The following is a 19,354-nucleotide window of genomic DNA, read 5'->3' on the forward strand; positions in this document are numbered from 1 at the left end:
ATCCGAATCTTGTAGTGCTTCCTCTACCCTGTGTGGCTCAATAGAGGAAACAAAAGAGTAATGTTCACAAAAATGTGCAACACGAGATCTAGTGGTTACCCCCTTATGAATGTCGCCGAGGATGGTGTCGACGGGGTGATCTCGTTGGATTGCTTGGTGGACTCTTGGGTGTGGCGGCCTTGGTTCTTCATCCTCCTTGTCTTGATCCTTTGTATCTCCCCCTTGATCATTGCCGTCATCTTGAGGTGGCTCATCTTGTTGATCTTCTCCTTCATCAATTTGAGCCTCATCCTCATTTTGAGTTGGTGGAGATGCTTGTGTTGAGGAGGATGGTTGATCTTGTGCATTTGGAGGCTCTTCGGATTCCTTAGGACACACATCCCCAATGGACATGTTCCTTAGTGTGATGCATGGAGCCTCTTCATCACCTATCTCATCAAGATCAACTTGCTCTACTTGAGAGCTGTTAGTCTCATCAAACACAACGTCACAAGAAACTTCAACTTGTCCAGAGGACTTGTTAAAGACTCTATATGCCCTTGTGTTTGAATCATATCCTAGTAAAAAGCCTTCTACAGTCTTAGGAGCAAATTTAGATTTTCTACCTCTTTTAACAAGAATAAAGCATTTGCTACCAAAGACTCTAAAATATGAAATATTGGGCTTTTTACCGGCCAGGAGTTCGTATGATGTCTTCTTGAGGATTCGGTGTAGATATAGTCGGTTGATGGCGTAGCAGGCGGTGTTGACCGCCTCGGCCCAAAACCGATCCGACGTCTTGTACTCATCAAGCATGGTTCTTGCCATGTCCAATAGAGTTCTATTCTTCCTCTCCACTACACCATTTTGTTGTGGCGTGTAGGGAGAAGAGAACTCATGCTTGATGCCCTCCTCCTCAAGGAAGCCTTCTATTTGAGAGTTCTTGAACTCCGTCCCGTTGTCGCTTCTAATTTTCTTGATCCTTAAGCCGAACTCGTTTTGAGCCCATCTCAAGAATCCTTTTAAGGTCTCTTGGGTATGAGATTTTTCCTGTAAAAAGAACATCCAAGTGAAGCGAGAATAATTATCCACAATAACTAGACAGTACTTACTCCCGCCGATGCTTATGTAAGCAATCGGGCCGAATAGGTCCATGTGTAGAAGCTCCAGTGGCCTGTCAGTCGTCATGATGTTCTTATGTGGATGATGAGCACCAACTTGCTTCCCTGCTTGGCATGCGCTACATATCCTGTCTTTCTCAAAATGAGCATTTGTTAATCCTAAAACGTGCTTTCCCTTTAGAAGCTTATGAAGATTCTTCATCCCAACATGGGTTAGTCGGCGATGCCAGAGCCAACCCATGTTAGTCTTAGCAATTAAGCAAGTGTCGAGTTCAGCTCTATCAAAATCTACCAAGTATAGCTGACCCTCTAACACTCCCTTAAATGCTATTGAATCATCACTTCTTCTAAAGACAGTGACACCTACATCAGTAAAAAGACAGTTGTAGCCCATTTGACATAATTGCGAAACGGAAAGCAAATTGTAATCTAAGGAATCTATAAGAAAAACATTGGAAATTGAATGGTCAGGAGATATAGCAATTTTACCCAATCCTTTGACCAAACCTTGGTTTCCATCCCCGAATGTGATAGCTCGTTGGGGATCTTGGTTTTTTCTTGTAGGAGGAGAACATCTTCTTCTCCCCTCTCATGTGGTTTGTGCACCCGCTGTCGATGATCCAACTTGAGCCCCCGGATGCATAAACCTACAAAACAAGTTTAGTTCTTGACTTTAGGTACCCAAATGGTTTTGGGTCCTTTGGCATTAGACACAAGAACTTTGGGTACCCAAACACAAGTCTTTGACCCCTTGTGCTTGCCCCCAACATATTTGGCAACTACCTTGCCGGATTTGTTAGTTAACACATAAGATGCATCAAAAGTTTTAAATGAAATGCTATGTTCATTTGATGCACTAGGAGTTTTCTTCTTAGGCAACTTAGCACGGGTTGGTTGCCTAGAGCTAGATGCCTCACCCTTATACATAAAAGCATGATTAGGGCCAGAGTGAGACTTCATAGAGTGAATTCTCCTAATCTTGCTCTCGGGATAACCGACAGGGTATAAAATGTAACCCTCGTTATCCTGAGGCATGGGAGCCTTGCCCTTAACAAAATTAGATATTTTTTTAGGAGGAGCATTAAGTTTGACATTGTCCCCCTTTTGGAAGCCAATGTCATCCTTGATGCCAGGGCGTCTCCCACTATAAAGCATACTACGAGCAAATTTAAATTTTTCATTTTCAAGTTCATGCTCGGCAATTTTAGCATCTAATTTTGCTATATGATCATTTTGTTGTTTAATTAATACCATATGATCATGAATAGCATCAATATCAACATCTCTACTGTCGGGGACCATAATTAGGGGTACCCTCAAGACGCCTAATTCTCAGCTGGTAACCCCCATCAGCATAAAGCTGCAAAGGCCTGATGGGTGCGATTAAGTCAGGGATCAGTCCATTCGAGCGACTCAATCATGCCTCGCCCGAGCCTAGCCTCGGACAAGGGCAGCCGACCCCGGAGGATTTCCGTCTCGCCCGAGGCCCCCCTCCAACGGCGGACACATCTCCGGCTCGCCCGAGGCCCTGCCTTCGCTAAGAAGCAACCCTGACTAAATCGCCGCACCGACCGACCGAATCGCAAGAGCATTTAACGCAAAGGTGGCCTGACACCTTTATCCTGACACACGCCCCCCGGCAGAGCCGAAGTGACCGCCGTCACTTCGCCGCTCCACAGACCGGCCTGACGAAAGGACAGCGCCGCCTGCGCCACTCCGACTGTAGTGCCACTTGACAGAGTGAGACTGACAGGCAGTCAGGCCCTGCCAAAGGCACCATAGGAAGCTCCGCTCCGCCCGACCCAGGGCTCGGACTCGGGCTAAGTCCCGGAAGACGGCGAACTCCGCTCCGCCCGACCCAGGGCTCGGACTCGGGCTAGGACCCGGAAGACGGCGAACTCCGCTCCGCCCGACCCAGGGCTCGGACTCGGGCTAGGACCTGGAAGACGGCGAACTCCGCTCCGCCCGACCCAGAGCTCGGACTCGGGCTAAGTCCCGGAAGACGGCGAACTCCGCTCCGCCCGACCCTAGGGCTCGGACTCGGGCTCAGCCCCAGAAGACGACGAACTCCGCTTCGCCCGACCCCAGGGCTCGGACTCCGCCCTGGCCTCTGCCGAACGACCTCCGCCTTGCCCAACCTAGGGGCTCGGACTCGGCCTCGGCCACGGAAGACAGACTCGACCTCGGCTTCGGAGGAGCCTCCATGTCGCCCAACTAGGGCGCAGGCCAGCCACGTCAACGGGAAGCGCCATCATCACCCTACCCCGAGCTGACTCGGGCCGCAGAGAACAAGACCGGTGTCCCATCTGGCTAGCTCCGCCAGATAGGCAATGGTGGCGCCCCGCATGCTCTGTGACGACGGCGGCTCTCAGCTCTCTTACGGAAGCAGGAGGACGTCAGCAAGGACTCAACCGCTCCGATAGCTGTCCCTCCGCCAGGCTCCGTCGCTCCTCCGACGGCCATGACATCACACCAGCTGGGTGCCAAGATCTCTCCGGCTACCACATCGGCATGTACTTAGGGCGCTAGCTCTCCCCCGCTAGACATGTAGCACTCTGCTACACCCCCATTGTACACCTGGATCCTCTCCTTACACCTATAAAAGGAAGGACCAGGGCCCTCTTAGAGAGGGTTGGCCGCGCGGGGACGAGGACGGGACAGGCGCTCTCTTGGGGCCGCTCGCTTCCCTCTCCCGAGTGGACGCTTGTAACCCCCTACTGCAAGCGCACCCGACCTGGGCGCGGGACGAACACGAAGGCCGTGGGATTTCCACCTCTCTCACGCCCATCTCCGGCCACCTCACTTCCCCCCTTCGCGCTCGGCCTCGCGTCGACCCATCTGGGCTGGGGCACGCGGCGACATTCACTCGTCGGCTTAGGGACCCCCCGGTCTCGAAACGCCGACAGTTGGCGCGCCAGGTAGGGGCCTGCTGCGTGTTGACGAACAGCTTCCCGTCAAGCTCCAGATGGGCAGTCTCCAGCAACCTCTCCAACCCGGGACGGTGCTCCGTTTCGGGAGTCTTGAGTTCATGTCCTTCGACGGCAGCTACGACATGATACTCCTTCCACCGCCGCGCGACAACGACAATGGCGGCCGACAGCCCGCCCGCTGGTGGCGGAATCGACGACGTCTTCCCCGCGTGGTGGAAGAACAACATTCGAGCTCGTCCCGTCCTCTCCCCCGCCAAAGGAGGAGGAGACGGGGCAACCAAGGCCAAGCGGGAGGCTGCGCCTCGTCGGCTGTCGAGCGAGTCGACGTCCCCAGCGCTCCAACGGGGGGCGTGTCGGGCGTCGACCTCGCGTTTGAGACGGAGGCGAGCGCCATCTCCCCGCGACACGCCGATCCCGAGCAAGTGGACGACGCCAGTGCGCTCGCGGAGAGCTTGCAGAACGTCGCCCTCGTACCTGAGACGGCGGTGCAATCAGTCCCCGACGTGACTATGTCGCTGCTCGTCGACCGAAAGGTACCGACCGATTCCCATCCTACGCCATTCAGACTCAGCCTCAACCCGCCTAGCGACCTTGCTTTGGCGGGCGCTCTCGTAGAGGCGAGTTCAAACCCTCTGGGGTTTCGCATGCGGTCGCCTTGGGACCGGCTGACGGACGTCTCGACCTACGGGCCCTCTGGGTCCGAGGAAGATGACGACCCCAACATCTGTTGAGATTTCTCTGGATTTGGCAACCCCAGTGCCATGCGGGACTTCATGACCGCATGTGACTACTGCCTCTCCGACTGTTCCGACGGTAGCCGCAGCCTCGACGACGAGGACTGCGGCCCAAGCCGTGAATGTTTCCACGTCGAGCTAGGGGATCCCTCCGAAGGCAACCATCTCGGCATGCCGGAGGACGGTGATCTCCCTAGGCCGGTGCCTCGCGCTGACATCCCGCGGGAGCTAGCTGTGGTCCCCGTTCCGGCGGGGGGTCACGACCCACAGCTCGAGCAAGTCCGCGGGGCGCAGGCCAGGCTCGACGAGGGAGCAGGAGCGCTTGAGCCAATCCGCCGGGACGTCGGGCAGGTATGGGCGGGCCAACCCCCGGCCGGAGAAATACGTCACCTGCCCCAGGGTTTCCAGCACCACGTCACCAACGACGTCAGGGTCAGGCCGCCACCCGCATCCAGTGGGGTCGGTCAGAACCTGGCTGCAGCAGCGATGCTTCTCCGCGCGATGCCGGAGCCATCAACCACTGAGGGTCGGCGAATCCAGGGAGAGCTCAAGAATCTCCTGGAAGGCGCTGCGGTCCGACGGGCCGAGAGCTCTGCCTCCCGAAGGCAGGGATACCCCTCGGGACCTCATGCCGCGACTTCCTGATTCATGCGGGAAGCCTCGGTCTACACCGGGCGCACACGCAACACCGCGCCTGCGGCCCTGGGCCATCTCGGCAACGAGCACCATCATCGCGACCGTCGGGCCCACCTCGACGAGAGGGTGCGCCGAGGTTACCACCCCAGGCGTGGGGGACGCTATGACAGCAGGGAGGATCGGAGTACCTCGCCCGAACCACCCAGTCTGCAGGCCTTCAGCCGGGCCATCCGACGGGCGCCGTTCCCGACCCGGTTCCGACCCCCAACTACTATCACAAAGTACTCGGGGGAAACGAGACCGGAACTGTGGCTCGCGGACTACCGCCTGGCCTGCCAACTGGGTGGAACGGACGATGACAACCTCATCATCCGCAACCTCCCCCTGTTCCTCTCCGACACCGCTCGCGCCTGGTTGGAGCACCTTCCTCCGGGACAGATCTCCAACTGGGATGACCTGGTCCAAGCCTTCGCCGGTAATTTCCAGGGCACGTACGTGCGCCCCGGGAATTCCTGGGACCTCCGAAGCTGCCGGCAGCAGCCGGGAGAGTCTCTCCGGGACTACATCCGGCGATTCTCGAAGCAGCGCACCGAGCTGCCCAACATCACCGACTCGGATGTCATCGGCGCGTTCCTTGCCGGCACCACCTGCCGCGACCTGGTGAGTAAGTTGGGTCGCAAGACCCCCACCAGGGCGAGCGAGCTGATGGACATCGCCACCAAGTTCGCCTCTGGCCAGGAGGCGGTCGAGGCCATCTTCCGAAAGGACAAGCAGCCCCAGGGCCGCCCATCGGAAGATGCTCCCGAGGCGTCAACTCCGCGCAGCGCCAAGAAGAAAGGCAAGAAGAAGTCGCAAGCGAAACGCGACGCCGCCGACGCGGACCTTGTCGCCGCCGCCGAGTACAAGAACCCTCGGAAGCCCCCCGGAGGTGCCAACCTTTTCGACGAGATGCTCAAGGAGCCGTGCCCCTATCATTAGGGGCCCGTCAAGCACACCCTTGAGGAGTGCGTCATGCTTCGGCGCCACTTCCACAGGGTCGGGCCACCCGCGGAGGGTGGCAGGGCCCGCGACGACGACAAGAAGGAAGATCACCAAGCAGGAGAGTTCCCCGAGGTCCGCGACTGCTTCATGATCTACGGTGGGCATGTGGCGAATGCCTCGGCTCGGCGTCGCAAGCAAGAGCGCCGGGAGGTCTGCTCGGTGAAGGTGGCGGCGCCAGTCTACCTAGACTGGTCCGACAAGCCTATCACCTTCGACCAAGCTGACCACGCCGACCACGTGCCGAGCCCGGGGAAATACCCGCTCGTCGTCGACCCCGTCGTCGGCAACGTCAGGCTCACCAAGGTCCTTATGGACGGGGGCAGCTGCCTCAACATCATCTACGCCGAGACCCTCAAGCTCCTGCGCGTCGATCTGTCCTCCGTCCGAGCAGGCGCTGCGCCCTTCCACGGGATCATTCCCGGGAAGCGCGTCCAGCCCCTCGGACGACTCGACCTTCCCGTCTGCTTCGGAACGCCCTCCAACTTCCGAAGGGAGACTCTGACGTTCGAGGTGGTCGGGTTTTGAGGAACCTACCACGCGGTACTGGGGAGGCCATGCTACGCGAAGTTCATGGCCGTCCCCAACTATACCTACCTGAAGCTCAAGATGTTGGGCCCCAACGGAGTCATCACCGTCGGCCCCACGTACAAACACGCGTTCGAATGCGACGTGGAGTGCGTGGAGTACACCGAGGCCCTCGCCGAGTCCGAGGCCCTCATCGCCGACCTGGAAAACCTCTCCAAAGAGGTGCCAGACGTGAAGCGCCATGCCGGCAACTTCGAGCCAGTGGAGACGGTCAAGGTTGTCCCTCTCGACCCCAGTGGCGACGCCTCCAAGCAGATCCGGATCGGTTCCGGGCTCGACCCCAAATAGGAAGCAGTGCTCGTCGACTTTCTCCGTGCAAACGCCGACGTCTTTGCGTGGAGTCCCTCGAACATGCCCGGCATATCGAGGGATGTCGCCGAGCACTCGTTGGATATTCGGGCCGGAGCCCGACCCGTCAAGCAGCCTCTACGCCGATTCGACGAGGAGAAGCGCATAGTGATAGGCGAGGAGATCCACAAGCTAATGGCAGCAGGGTTCATCAAAGAGGTATTCCATCCCGAATGGCTTGCCAACCCTGTGCTTGTGAGAAAGAAAGGGGGGAAATGGCGGATGTGTGTAGACTACACTGGTCTCAACAAAGCATGTCCGAAGGTTCCCTACCCTCTGCCTCGCATTGATCAAATCGTGGATTCCACTGCTGGGTGCGAAACCCTGTCTTTCCTCGACGCCTACTCAGGGTATCACCAAATCAGGATGAAAGAGTCCGACCAGCTCGCGACTTCTTTCATCACGCCCTTCGGCATGTACTGCTATGTCACCATGCCGTTCGGTTTGAGCAATGCGGGCGCGACGTATCAGCGGTGCATGAACCATGTGTTCGGCGAACACATCGGTCGCACGGTCGAGGCCTACGTCGATGACATCGTAGTCAAGACGAGGAAGGCTTCCGACCTCCTCTCCGACCTTGAAGTGACATTCCGATGTCTCAAAGCGAAAGGCGTCAAGCTCAATCCCGAGAAGTGTGTCTTCGGGGTGCCCCGGGGCATGCTCTTGGGGTTCATCATCTCCGAGCGGGGCATCGAAGCCAACCTGGAGAAGATCGCAGCCATCACCAGCATGGGGCCCATCAAGGACTTAAAAGGCATACAGAGGGTCATGGGATGTCTCGTGGCCCTGAGCCGCTTCATCTCACGCCTCGGCGAAAGAGGTCTGCCTCTGTACCGCCTCTTAAGGAAGGCCGAGTGTTTCGCTTGGACCCCTGAGGCCGAGGAAGCTCTCGGGAACCTGAAGGCGCTCCTCACAAAGGCGCCTATCTTGGTGCCTCCAGCTGATGGAGAAGCCCTCTTGGTCTACGTCGCCGCGACCACTCAGGTGGTTAGCGCCGCGATTGTGGTCGAGAGGCAAGAAGAGGGGCATGCATTGCCCGTTCAGAGGCCACTTTACTTCGTCAGCGAGGTACTGTCCGAGACCAAGATCCGCTACCCACAAGTTCAGAAGCTGCTGCATGCAGTGATCCTGACGAGGCGGAAGTTGCGACACTACTTCGAGTCTCATCTGGTAACTGTGGTGTCATCCTTCCCCCTGGGGGAGATCATCCAGTGCCGAGAGGCCTCGGGCAGGATTGCAAAGTGGGCGGTGGAAATCATGGGTGAGACAATCTCGTTCGCCCCTCGGAAGGCCATCAAGTCCCAGGTATTGGCGGACTTCATAGCTGAATGGGTCGACACCCAGCTGCCGACGGCTCCGATCCAACCGGAGCTCTGGACCATGTTTTTCGACGGGTCGCTGATGAAGACGGGAGCCGGCGCGGGCCTGCTCTTCATCTCGCCCCTCGGGAAACACCTACGCTATGTGCTACGCCTCCATTTCCCGGCGTCCAACAATGTGGCTGAGTACGAGGCTCTGGTCAACGGGTTGCGGATCGCCATCGAGCTAGGGGTCAGGCGCCTCGACGCCCGCGGCGACTCGCAGCTCATCATCGACCAAGTCATGAAGAACTCCCACTGCCGTGACCCGAAGATGGAGGCCTACTGCGATGAGGTTCAGCGCCTGGAAGACAAGTTCTACGGGCTCGAGCTTAACCACATCGCTCGGCGCTACAACGAGACTGCGGACGAGCTGGCAAAAATAGCCTCAGGGCGAACAACGGTTCCCCCGGACGTCTTCTCCCGGGATCTGCATCAACCCTCCGTCAAGATCGACGACTCGCCCGAGCCTGAGGCGCCCTCGGTCCAGCCCGAGGTACCCTCGGTCCAGCCCGAGGTACCCTCGGTGCAGCCCGAGGCACCCTCAGCTCGGCCCAAGGCGCCCTCGGTTCAGCCCGAGGTACCCTCGGCCTCCGAGGGTGAGGCACTGCACGTCGAGGAGGAGCGGAGCGGGGCCACGCCTGATCGAAATTGGCAGACCCCGTACCTGCAATATCTCCGCCAAGGAGAGCTACCCCTCGACCGAGCCGAGGCTCGGCGGGTAGCGTGACGCGCCAAGTCGTTCGTCTTGCTGGGCGATGAGAAGGAGCTCTACCACCGCAGCCCCTCGGGCATCCTCCAGCGATGCATCTCCATCACCGAAGGTCAGGAACTCCTGCAAGAGATACACTCGGGGGCTTGCGGCCATCACGCAGCGCCTCGAGCCCTTGTCGGGAATGCTTTCCGACAAGGCTTCTACTGGCCAACGGCGGTGGCTGACGCCACTAGAATTGTCCGCACCTGCGAAGGGTGTCAATTTTATGCGAAGCAGACCCACCTGCCCGCTCAAGCTCTACAGACGATACCCATCACCTGGCCCTTTGCTGTGTGGGGTCTGGACCTCATCGGCCCCTTGCAGAAGGCGCCCGGGGGCTACACGCACCTGCTGGTCGCCATCGACAAATTCACCAAGTGGGTCGACGTCCGACCTCTGAACAGCATCAGGTCCGAGCAGGCGGTGACGTTCTTCACCAACATCATCCATCGCTTCGGGGTCCCGAACTCCATCATCACCGACAACGGTACCCAGTTCACCGGCAGAAAATTCTTGGACTTCTGCGAGGATCACTACATCCGGGTGGACTGGGCCGCCGTGGCTCATCCCATGTCGAATGGGCAAGTAGAGCGTGCCAACGGCATGATTCTACAAGGGCTCAAGCCTCGGATTTACAACGACCTCAACAAGTTCGGCAAGCGATGGATGAAGGAACTCTCCTAGGTGGTCTGGAGCCTGAGGACAACGCCGAGCCGAGCCACGGGTTTTACGCCGTTCTTCCTGGTCTACGGGGCCGAGGCCGTCTTGCCCACTGACCTGGAATACGGCTCCCCGAGGACGAGGGCCTACAGCGATCAAAGCAACCAAGTTAGCCGAGAAGACTCGCTGGACCAGTTGGAAGAAGCTCGGGACAAGGCTTTACTACACTCGGCGCGGTACCAGCAGTCCCTGCGACGCTACCACGCCCGAGGGGTCCGGCCCCGAGACCTCCAGGTGGGCGACCTGGTGCTTCGGCTGCGGAAAAACGCCCGAGGGAGGCACAAGCTCACGCCCCCCTGGGAGGGGCCATTCGTCATCGCCAAAGTTCTGAAGCCCGGAACGTACAAGCTGGCCAACAGTCAAGGCGAGGTCTACGGCAACGCTTGGAACATCCAACAACTACGTCGCTTCTACCCTTAAGATGTTTTCAAGTTGTTCATATACCTCGCACCCTCGCAAAGTTTAGTCATCAAGGAAGGGTCGGCCTCGCCTCGGCAAAGCCCGACCCTCCCTCGGGGGCTAAAACGGGGGGAACCCCCTCTGCGTTGAAATTTTCCTCGAAAAAAGATCTCTTCTGCCAGAATGTCTTTCGTGCTTTCTGACTACTTCGAAAAGTGGATCCTGAAAACGACGGAGTACACGTAAGCAGCCAAGGCTGACCGAGCTGAGGGACTCCTACGCCTCCGGGATACGGATACCTCACTCATCACCTTCTGCGATAAGTAACTCGCGTTCGGATAAAGTGATTCCGCGGACCGAACAAGTCTTCACGTTCGGAAGCTCTTCTGCCGAAGCGATCCTTCGAGCCTTCTCGACTGAGTCGGTGACAGGGCCTCATGGACGGGTGAAAGTACGCGTAAGCGGCAAGGCCGACCGAGCCGAGGGACTCCCACGCCTCCGGGATACGGATACCTCACTCATCACCTTCCGCGAGAAGCAACTCTCGCTCGCACAAACATCCCTGTTACCGACAAAAAAAGTCCAGATACTCGAAACAAGAGGAAAAGAGACGCAGCTTTACAACGCAGCGAGGGTGTGTGTTCTGGCCTCGGCGGCCGCAGAAGGCACACGCTACAAGACAATCTGATCCTGCAGGCTTGGGTCTTGATGCTGGAAGGGGGCAGCAGCACCCTCGGCATCGACGACAACTTCGGCGAGGTTCGACCTAGCCTCGGACGGCGACGCGGTCCGAAGACCTCCACTCCGAAGGACGACGTCATCACCATGCCCGGGCCATCGCCGCCAGGGTCTTCTCCGGGAATCCGGCCCGAGCAGGTGGCTCGGCCGGTCACCTCTGGGGCCTCGGCCAACCATCTTCCAAGGGCGCCAGCCCGACCCGAGGCCTCGGCTGGTCAACTCCGGCGTCGGTCCCGCTAACGGACAGCCCGGCTAGGCTCCGGCCAACCAGGTTTCATTTTCGAACCGACTCCGCCTCTGTTCATGCTTATATCGCTACCCCTGGCCTCGGCTCGTCGAAGAGCGGCCAAGGGGTCCCTTTAACTAAGCTAGAGGAGCCTCAGACAACAAGGCCGACCGAGCCGAGGGACTCCTACGCCTCCGGGATACGGATACCTCACTCGTCACCTTGACACGGGGCGACTCATGCTTGGTGAAGCGGTTCAGATAATCAACAGGCGAGTCTTAGTGCTCGAAAATGAGGAAAAAACACGGCTTCGTGCCAAAATTACATACATGTTCAGGCCTCGACAGCCATAATGAACAAAAACACTGGCATTCAAAGTGCCACTACAAACGGAACTCTAGTTCCCCCTCCGCAGGTACGAACAACCCCACTCCAGGGGGGAGGGCCTGCGGAGCAACAGAAAACTGACGAGCGGCTCGCCGCCGCCCGCTCTGACTACGACGACAACGACCCCCGCTCCGGGTGGCCGAACTGCAGCAGCGCAGGCCTCAGGGTGGGCGCTGCTACAATCTTGCCCTCGCCCACGCCGACGCTCGAGGGGCGAGGACAAGTACAAAGAGCCGGAGGCCCGAAGCGCGGATGGTGGCGGTGATCCCGTCGGCGACGGGGACTTCTCGAACCGCCTCCGCCTCGGCACCGACGGCAGGGGCCATCAGCCCTCCGGCAGATCCCCACTCAAATCCTCCCGGACGAGTGGGGCACCGGCCTCCGCGTGAAGATGCCACGCCGGTGCAAAGGCAGGACCCCCCCCAGAACACGAACGCCGCCCTAGCAGCGCGCGGCATCTGGGGTGGCCCTCCCGTGCACACGGCGCGGCAGCCGCCCTCCGGCAGGAGGGGCCGCCGGAAGCCAAGCCGACGAGCCCGACACGCTGGAGGTGACGACGCCCGCCGTCGACCAGCCCCGCGTTGTCGAAGTCCGGGCCACCCGCAGGGCTAGTGAGCGCCCTCTCCCTCGAACGCCGCGGGAGAGGGTGACCCACGAACCCGTGCGGGAGGTAGAGCGCCGGCTCAGCCCGGCCCCCACCCCAGTGAGGATGATGAACATCCTTGAAGCTGAGGGTGGGACCAAGATCGCAGCCCGGCTTGCTTCTCCCCACCCAGGAACTGGTGGTCACCGCCTTGGGTGACCGCCGGCGGGGGGGTACAGCCGGGCTGGCAGATGAAAATCCTTGAAGCCGAACGATGGCTGAAAGGTACCAACTCCCACGGAGTTGCGTTCCTCCAACGATGAGGCGAGAAGACAGCGGGTATCCCCCATCTGGGGGTTTGGAAGGTGGAAAGACGCGATTCATAAGGGAGCGCGAAGACATGGTCGCCTTCCGAAGGGGGTCACCCTCCTTTTAAAGGCAACTCTCCCTACTCGCGCCCCCAGCCATCAAGGGCTGAGTCTTCTCCAACACGTTCCAAGGCCCTCCCCAGCGGTGCGGGGGCTGGGTCCCGCATGTCATGCAAGCCGGCTCAGAGCAGAAGAAGCCAAACCGCCGCGCGTGGTGCACACAACCGCCCAGTGGTTACAAGTGACCCTCCACTTTTGCCCAGACCAACGGGCGAAAGAGGCGGGCAGCTATGCAGGCGGCATGCAACCGCGCCAAGTGGACGCGCTTCTCCGACTCCCAACGCGCCCAGCCTGGAGGCCCGGGCCCACGCGTCATGCAACCGGCGCGCCGGATGCTGCATGCAAGCAACTGCACCGCCACTTGCGCCACCACCGCGCCTCTTCGGTTGCGGAACCAATACCGCGACTCGAGGCGACCCAACGCACGACCCGGTAGCGCCAGCCTGGCGCGGCGGTCAATGCGGCCGAAAGTGGGCCGGCAGTAATGACGGTGGCAAGCGGGCGAGAGCAGCGGTCACGTCGTCAGCCAAGCTCACGTCCCATCCGGGGGCAGCAAGAGAACCCCCTCTCACGGCGTGAAGACGACGCGCCCGTGATCCGTTCCTCGAACGGCTCGCGCATGCGCAACGGCCGCCCCGCCAACCGCTCGCCCCGTCGCATTAACTCCGCGGCAGGACAGGCGGCGCTTCTGGCAGGAGAAGCGGGCGACGCTTCGCCTTCGCCGTAATAACCGCGCCAAAAAAGGTACGCCACGTCGTTCGATTTCGTATCCTTTTCCTTTTTTCCTCTTTCTCTATCTCTTGCAACAGGGACCGGGAAAGGGGGATACCCCGAAAAGGATCCTTCCCCGTGAAGGAACCAAGCTCCGAGCCTCTTTACTGATCAGAGGTTCGAAGGCTGGCCCCCCGAAGGGTTTCAACAGCCGCCTCAGATCGCGTGGGCCCTACACCCACTACTGGTCAGAGGTTCGAAGGCCGGCCCCCCGAAGGGTTCAACGGCCGCCTCAGGCTACTCGGGCTCCGCGCCCATTACTGATCAGGGGTTCGAAGGCTGGCCCCCGAAGGGTTCACAGCCGCCTCAGACGCCGAGCGAGGGATGACCAGGGGTACGTTCGATACATAACCAAGGCTCGGGCTGCGCTCCCGAGGTACCCTAGGACATTTCCGAGACCAGCGGGAGCGATCTTGTAACGGAATCCCATCAGAGGGAGGCATCGAGCCCTCGGACCCCGTCGCCAGGGGACCGGGTCCGACAGATCACCCGCAGGTACTTTTGGGCGTGCCTCTGGGCCCCTAGCCGACCCCTAACGAACGGGGCACGGACGTCCACTCGGATTACCCGCTTGCAGCTCACCGGAGACACCATGTTCGGCGCCCATCGAGGGTAACATGGCGCTTTCCCCCCTCCTCCTTGCGGAAAGGCGACGCAGGGGCGTATGTAAAAAAGCCGAGTATGTCCCTGATCGCCCTCTCGCCCTGTGCGGAGGCTCGGGGGCTGCTCTCGCAAACCCGGCTCCGGCCGAACCGTTGACAGCATCAACGTACCAGCCCGAGAACTTGGGCCCCGACCGTACACCCGGGCTACGGCCAGTTCGCATGAGGGAACAACCAGACCGGCCGAAGTGTTACGCAAGGCATTAAGACCTCGAAGGAGTGAAACCACTCCTCCGAGGCCTCGGGGGCTACACCCGGCGGGTGCGCTCGCGCGCACCCACCGGAACAAAATGCAACCGAGAAAGGCTGGTCCCCTTGCAAAAAAGTGCGACGAAAGCCTCCAAGCGAGTGCTAACACTCCCTTCGAGGCTCGGGGGCTACTGTCGGGGACCATAATTAGGGGTACCCTCAAGACGCCTAATTCTCAGCTGGTAACCCCCATCAGCATAAAGCTGCAAAGGCCTGATGGGTGCGATTAAGTCAGGGATCAGTCCATTCGAGCGACTCGATCATGCCTCGCCCGAGCCTAGCCTCGAACAAGGGCAGCCGACCCCGGAGGATTTCCATCTCGCCCGAGGCCCCCCTCCAACGGCGGACACATCTCCGGCTCGCCCGAGGCCCTGCCTTCGCTAAGAAGCAACCCTGACTAAATCGCCGCACCGACCGACCAAATCACAGGAGCATTTAACGCAAAGGTGGCCTGACACCTTTATCCTGACACACGCCCCCCGGCAGAGCCGAAGTGACCGCCGTCACTTCGCCGCTCCACTGACCGGCCTGACGAAAGGACAGCGCCGCCTGCGCCACTCCGACTGCAGTGCCACTTGACAGAGTGAGACTGACAGGCAGTCAGGCCCTGCCAAAGGCACCATAGGAAGCTCCGCTCCGCCCGACCCAGGGCTCGGACTCGGGCTAAGTCCCGGAAGACGGCGAACTCCGCTCCGCCCGACCTAGGGCTCGGACTCGGGCTAGGACCCGGAAGACGGCGAACTCCGCTCCGCCCGACCCAGGGCTCGGACTCGGGCTAGGACCCGGAAGACGGCGAACTCCGCTCTGCCCGACCCAGGGCTCGGACTCGGGCTAAGTCCCGGAAGACGGCGAACTCCGCTCCGCCCGACCCCAGGGCTCGGACTCGGGCTCAGCCCCAGAAGACGACGAACTCCGCTTCGCCCGACCCCAGGGCTCGGACTCCGCCCTGGCCTCTCCCGAACGACCTCCGCCTCGCCCGACCCAGGGGCTCGGACTCGGCCTCGGCCACGGAAGACAGACTCGACCTCGGCTTCGGAGGAGCCTCCACGTCGCCCAACCTAGGGCGCAGGCCAGCCACGTCAACGGGAAGCGCCATCATCACCCTACCCCGAGCTGACTCGGGCCGCAGAGAACAAGACCAGTGTCCCATCTGGCTAGCTCCGCCAGATAGGCAATGGTGGCGCCCCGCATGCTCTGTGACGACGGCGGCTCTCAGCTCTCTTACGGAAGCAGGAGGACGTCAGCAAGGAGTCAACTGCTCCGACAGCTGTCCCTCCGCGAGGCTCCGTCGCTCCTCCGACGGCCACGACATCACACCAGCTGGGTGCCAAGATCTCTCCGGCTGCCACATCGGCATGTACTTAGGGCGCTAGCTCTCCCCCGCTAGACACGTAGCACTCTGCTACACCCCATTGTACACCTGGATCCTCTCCTTACACCTATAAAAGGAAGGACCAAGGCCCTCTTAGAGAGGGTTGGTCGCGCGGGGACGAGGACGGGACAGGCGCTCTCTTGGGGCCGCTCACTTCCCTCTCCCGCGTGGACGCTTGTAACCCCCTACTGCAAGCGCACCCGACCTAGGCGCGGGACGAACACGAAGGCCGTGGGATTTCCACCTCTCTCATGCCCATCTCCGGCCACCTCACTTCCCCCTTTGCGCTCGGCCTCGCGTCGACCCATCTGGGCTGGGGCACGCGGCGACATTCACTCGTCGGCTTAGGGACCCCCCGGTCTCGAAACGCCGACATCTACATCTAGTGCAAATAGAAGTGTGTTCAACGGTAGATGTAGAGGGTTTGCAAGATTTTAATTTTACAACCTTAGCATGCAATATATCATTTTTACTTCTAAGGTCGGAAATGGAAGCATTGCAAACATCTAATTCTTTAGCCTTAGCAAGCAATTTTTTCATTTTCATCTCTAAGGCTAGCAAGAGAAATGTTCAATTCTTCAATCTTAGCAAGTAAATCATCATTATCATTTCTAGGATTGGGAATTGAAACATTACAAACATTTGAATCAACCTTAGCTAACAAATTAGCATTCTCATTTCTAAGGTTGTCAATAGTCTCATGGCAAGTGCTTAGCTCACTAGATAATTTTTCACATTTTTCAACTTCTAGAGCATAAGCATTTTTAACCTTAACATGCCTTTTGTTTTCCTTGATTAGGAAGTCCTCTTGGGTGTCCAAGAGATCATCCTTCTCATGAATGGCACTAATCAATTCATTTAATTTTTCTTTTTGTTGCATGTTTAGGTTGGCAAAAAGAGTACGCAAATTATCTTCCTCATCACTAGCAGTATCATCGCTAGAGGACTCATATCTAGTGGAGGATTTGGATTTAACCTTCTTCTTTTTGCCGTCCTTTGCCATGAGGCACTTGTGGCCGACGTTGGGGAAGAGAAGGCCCTTGTTGATGGCGATGTTGGCGGCGTCCTCGTCGGAGGAGGAGTCGGAGAAGCTCTCGTCCGAGTCCCACTCACGGCATACATGAGCGTCGCCACCCTTCTTTTTGTAGTATTTCTTCTTCTCCTTTCTTCTCCCCCTCTTGTCGTCGCCCCTGTCACTGTCACTAGAAATAGAACATTTTGCTATAAAGTGACCGGGCTTACCACACTTGTAGTACACTTTCTTGGAGCGGGGCTTGTAATCTTTCCCCCTTCTTTGTTTGAGGATTTGGCGGAAGCTCTTGATGACGAGCGCCATCTCCTCATTGTCGAGTTTTGAGGCGTCGATTGGTTGTCTACTTGACGTTGACTCCTCCTTCTTCTCCTCCGTCGCTTTGAATGCGACCGGTTGTGCTTCGGATGTGGAGGGGCCATCAAGCTCGTTGATCTTCCTTGAGCCTTTGATCATAAACTCAAAGCTCACAAAATTCCCGATTACTTCCTCGGGAGTCATTAGTGTATATCTAGGATTGCCACGAATTAATTGGACTTGAGTAGGGTTAAGGAAAATAAGTGATCTTAGAATAACCTTAACCATTTTGTGGTCATCCCATTTTTTGCTCCCGAGGTTGCGCACTTGATTCACCAAGGTTTTGAGCCGGTTGTACATGTCTTGTGGCTCCTCCCCTTGGCGAAGACGGAAGCGACCGAGCTCCCCCTCGATCGTCTCTCGCTTGGTGATCTTGGTTAGCTCATCTCCCTCGTGCGCGGTCTTGAGCACGTCCCAAACTTCCTTAGCGCTCTTTAATCCTTGCACCTTGTTGTACTCCTCTCTACTTAGAGAGGCGAGGAGTATGGTTGTGGCTTGGGAGTTGAAGTGCTCGATTTGGGCCACTTTGTCCTCATCATAATCTTCATCCCCTACGGATGGTGCCTGTACACCAAACTCAACGACATCCCATATACTTTTGTGGAGTGAGGTTAGATGAAATCGCATGAAATCACTCCACCTAGCATAGTCTTCACCATCAAATGTTGGTGGTTTGCCTAATGGGACGGAAAGTAAAGGCGTATGTTTAGGAATGCGAGGATAGCGTAGGGGGATCTTACTAAACTTCTTACGCTCATGGCGCTTAGAAGTGATGGATGGCGCGTCGGAGCCGGAGGTGGAAGGTGATGAAGTATCGGTCTCGTAGTAGACCACTTTCCTCGTCTTCTTTTTCTTGTCTCCACTCCGATGCGATTTGTGGGAAGAGGCTTTCTTTTCCTTCCTCTTCCCCTTGTTGCGGGACTCTTCCGATGTAGCTTTCCCGCGGCTTGTAGTGGGCTTGTCGCCGGTCTCCATCTCCTTCTTGGCGTGTTCTCCTGACATCACTTCGAGCAGTTAAGCTCTAATGAAGCACCGGGCTCTGATACCAATTGAAAGTCGCCTAGAGGGGGGGTGAATAGGGCGAAACTGAAATTTACAAAGTTAATCACAACTACAAGCCGAGTTAGAGTTAGAAATATAATTGAGTCCGAAAGAGAGGGCGCAAAACAAATCACAAGCGAATAAAGAGTGTGACACGCGGATTTTTTTTACCGAGGTTCGGTTCTTGCAAACCTACTCCCCGTTGAGGTGGTCACAAAGACCGGGTCTCTTTCAACCCTTTCCCTCTCTCAAACGGTCCCTCGGACCGAGTGAGCTTCTTCTTCTCAAACAATTGGAACACAAAGTTCCCACAAGGACCACCACACGATTGGTGTCTCTTGCTTCAATTACAAGTGAGTTTGATCTCAAGAAAGAATGAGAAAGAAAATAAGCGATCCAAGCGCAAGAGCTCAAATGAACACGACAAATCACTCTCTCAATCACTAAAGCTTTGTGTGGAGTTGGGAGAGGATTTGATCTCTTTGGTGTGTCTTGTATTGAATGCTAGAGCTCTTGTAAGTAGTTGGAGGGTGGAAACTTGGATGACTTGAATGTGGGGTGGTTGGGGTTATTTATAGCCCCAACCACCAAACTAGCCGTTTGGTGGAGGCTGCTGTCGCATGGCGCACCGGATAGTCCGGTGCGCCACCGGACACTGTCCGGTGCGCCAGCCATGTCACCAGGCCGTTGGGTTCCGACCGTTGGAGCTCTGACTTGTGGGCCCGCCTGGCTGTCCGGTGGTGCACCGGACAAGTCCTGTAGACTGTCCGGTGTGCCACCCGCGCGTGCTCTGCTGTTCTGCGCGCGCTGGCACACATTTAATGCGTTGCAGTCGACCGTTGGCGCGAAGTAGTCGTTGCTCCGCTGGCTCACCGGACAGTCCGGTGAATTATAGCGGAGCGGAT

This window comes from Zea mays, chromosome 4, assembly GCF_902167145.1.
Source record: "Zea mays cultivar B73 chromosome 4, Zm-B73-REFERENCE-NAM-5.0, whole genome shotgun sequence".
Taxonomy (NCBI): domain Eukaryota; kingdom Viridiplantae; phylum Streptophyta; class Magnoliopsida; order Poales; family Poaceae; genus Zea; species Zea mays.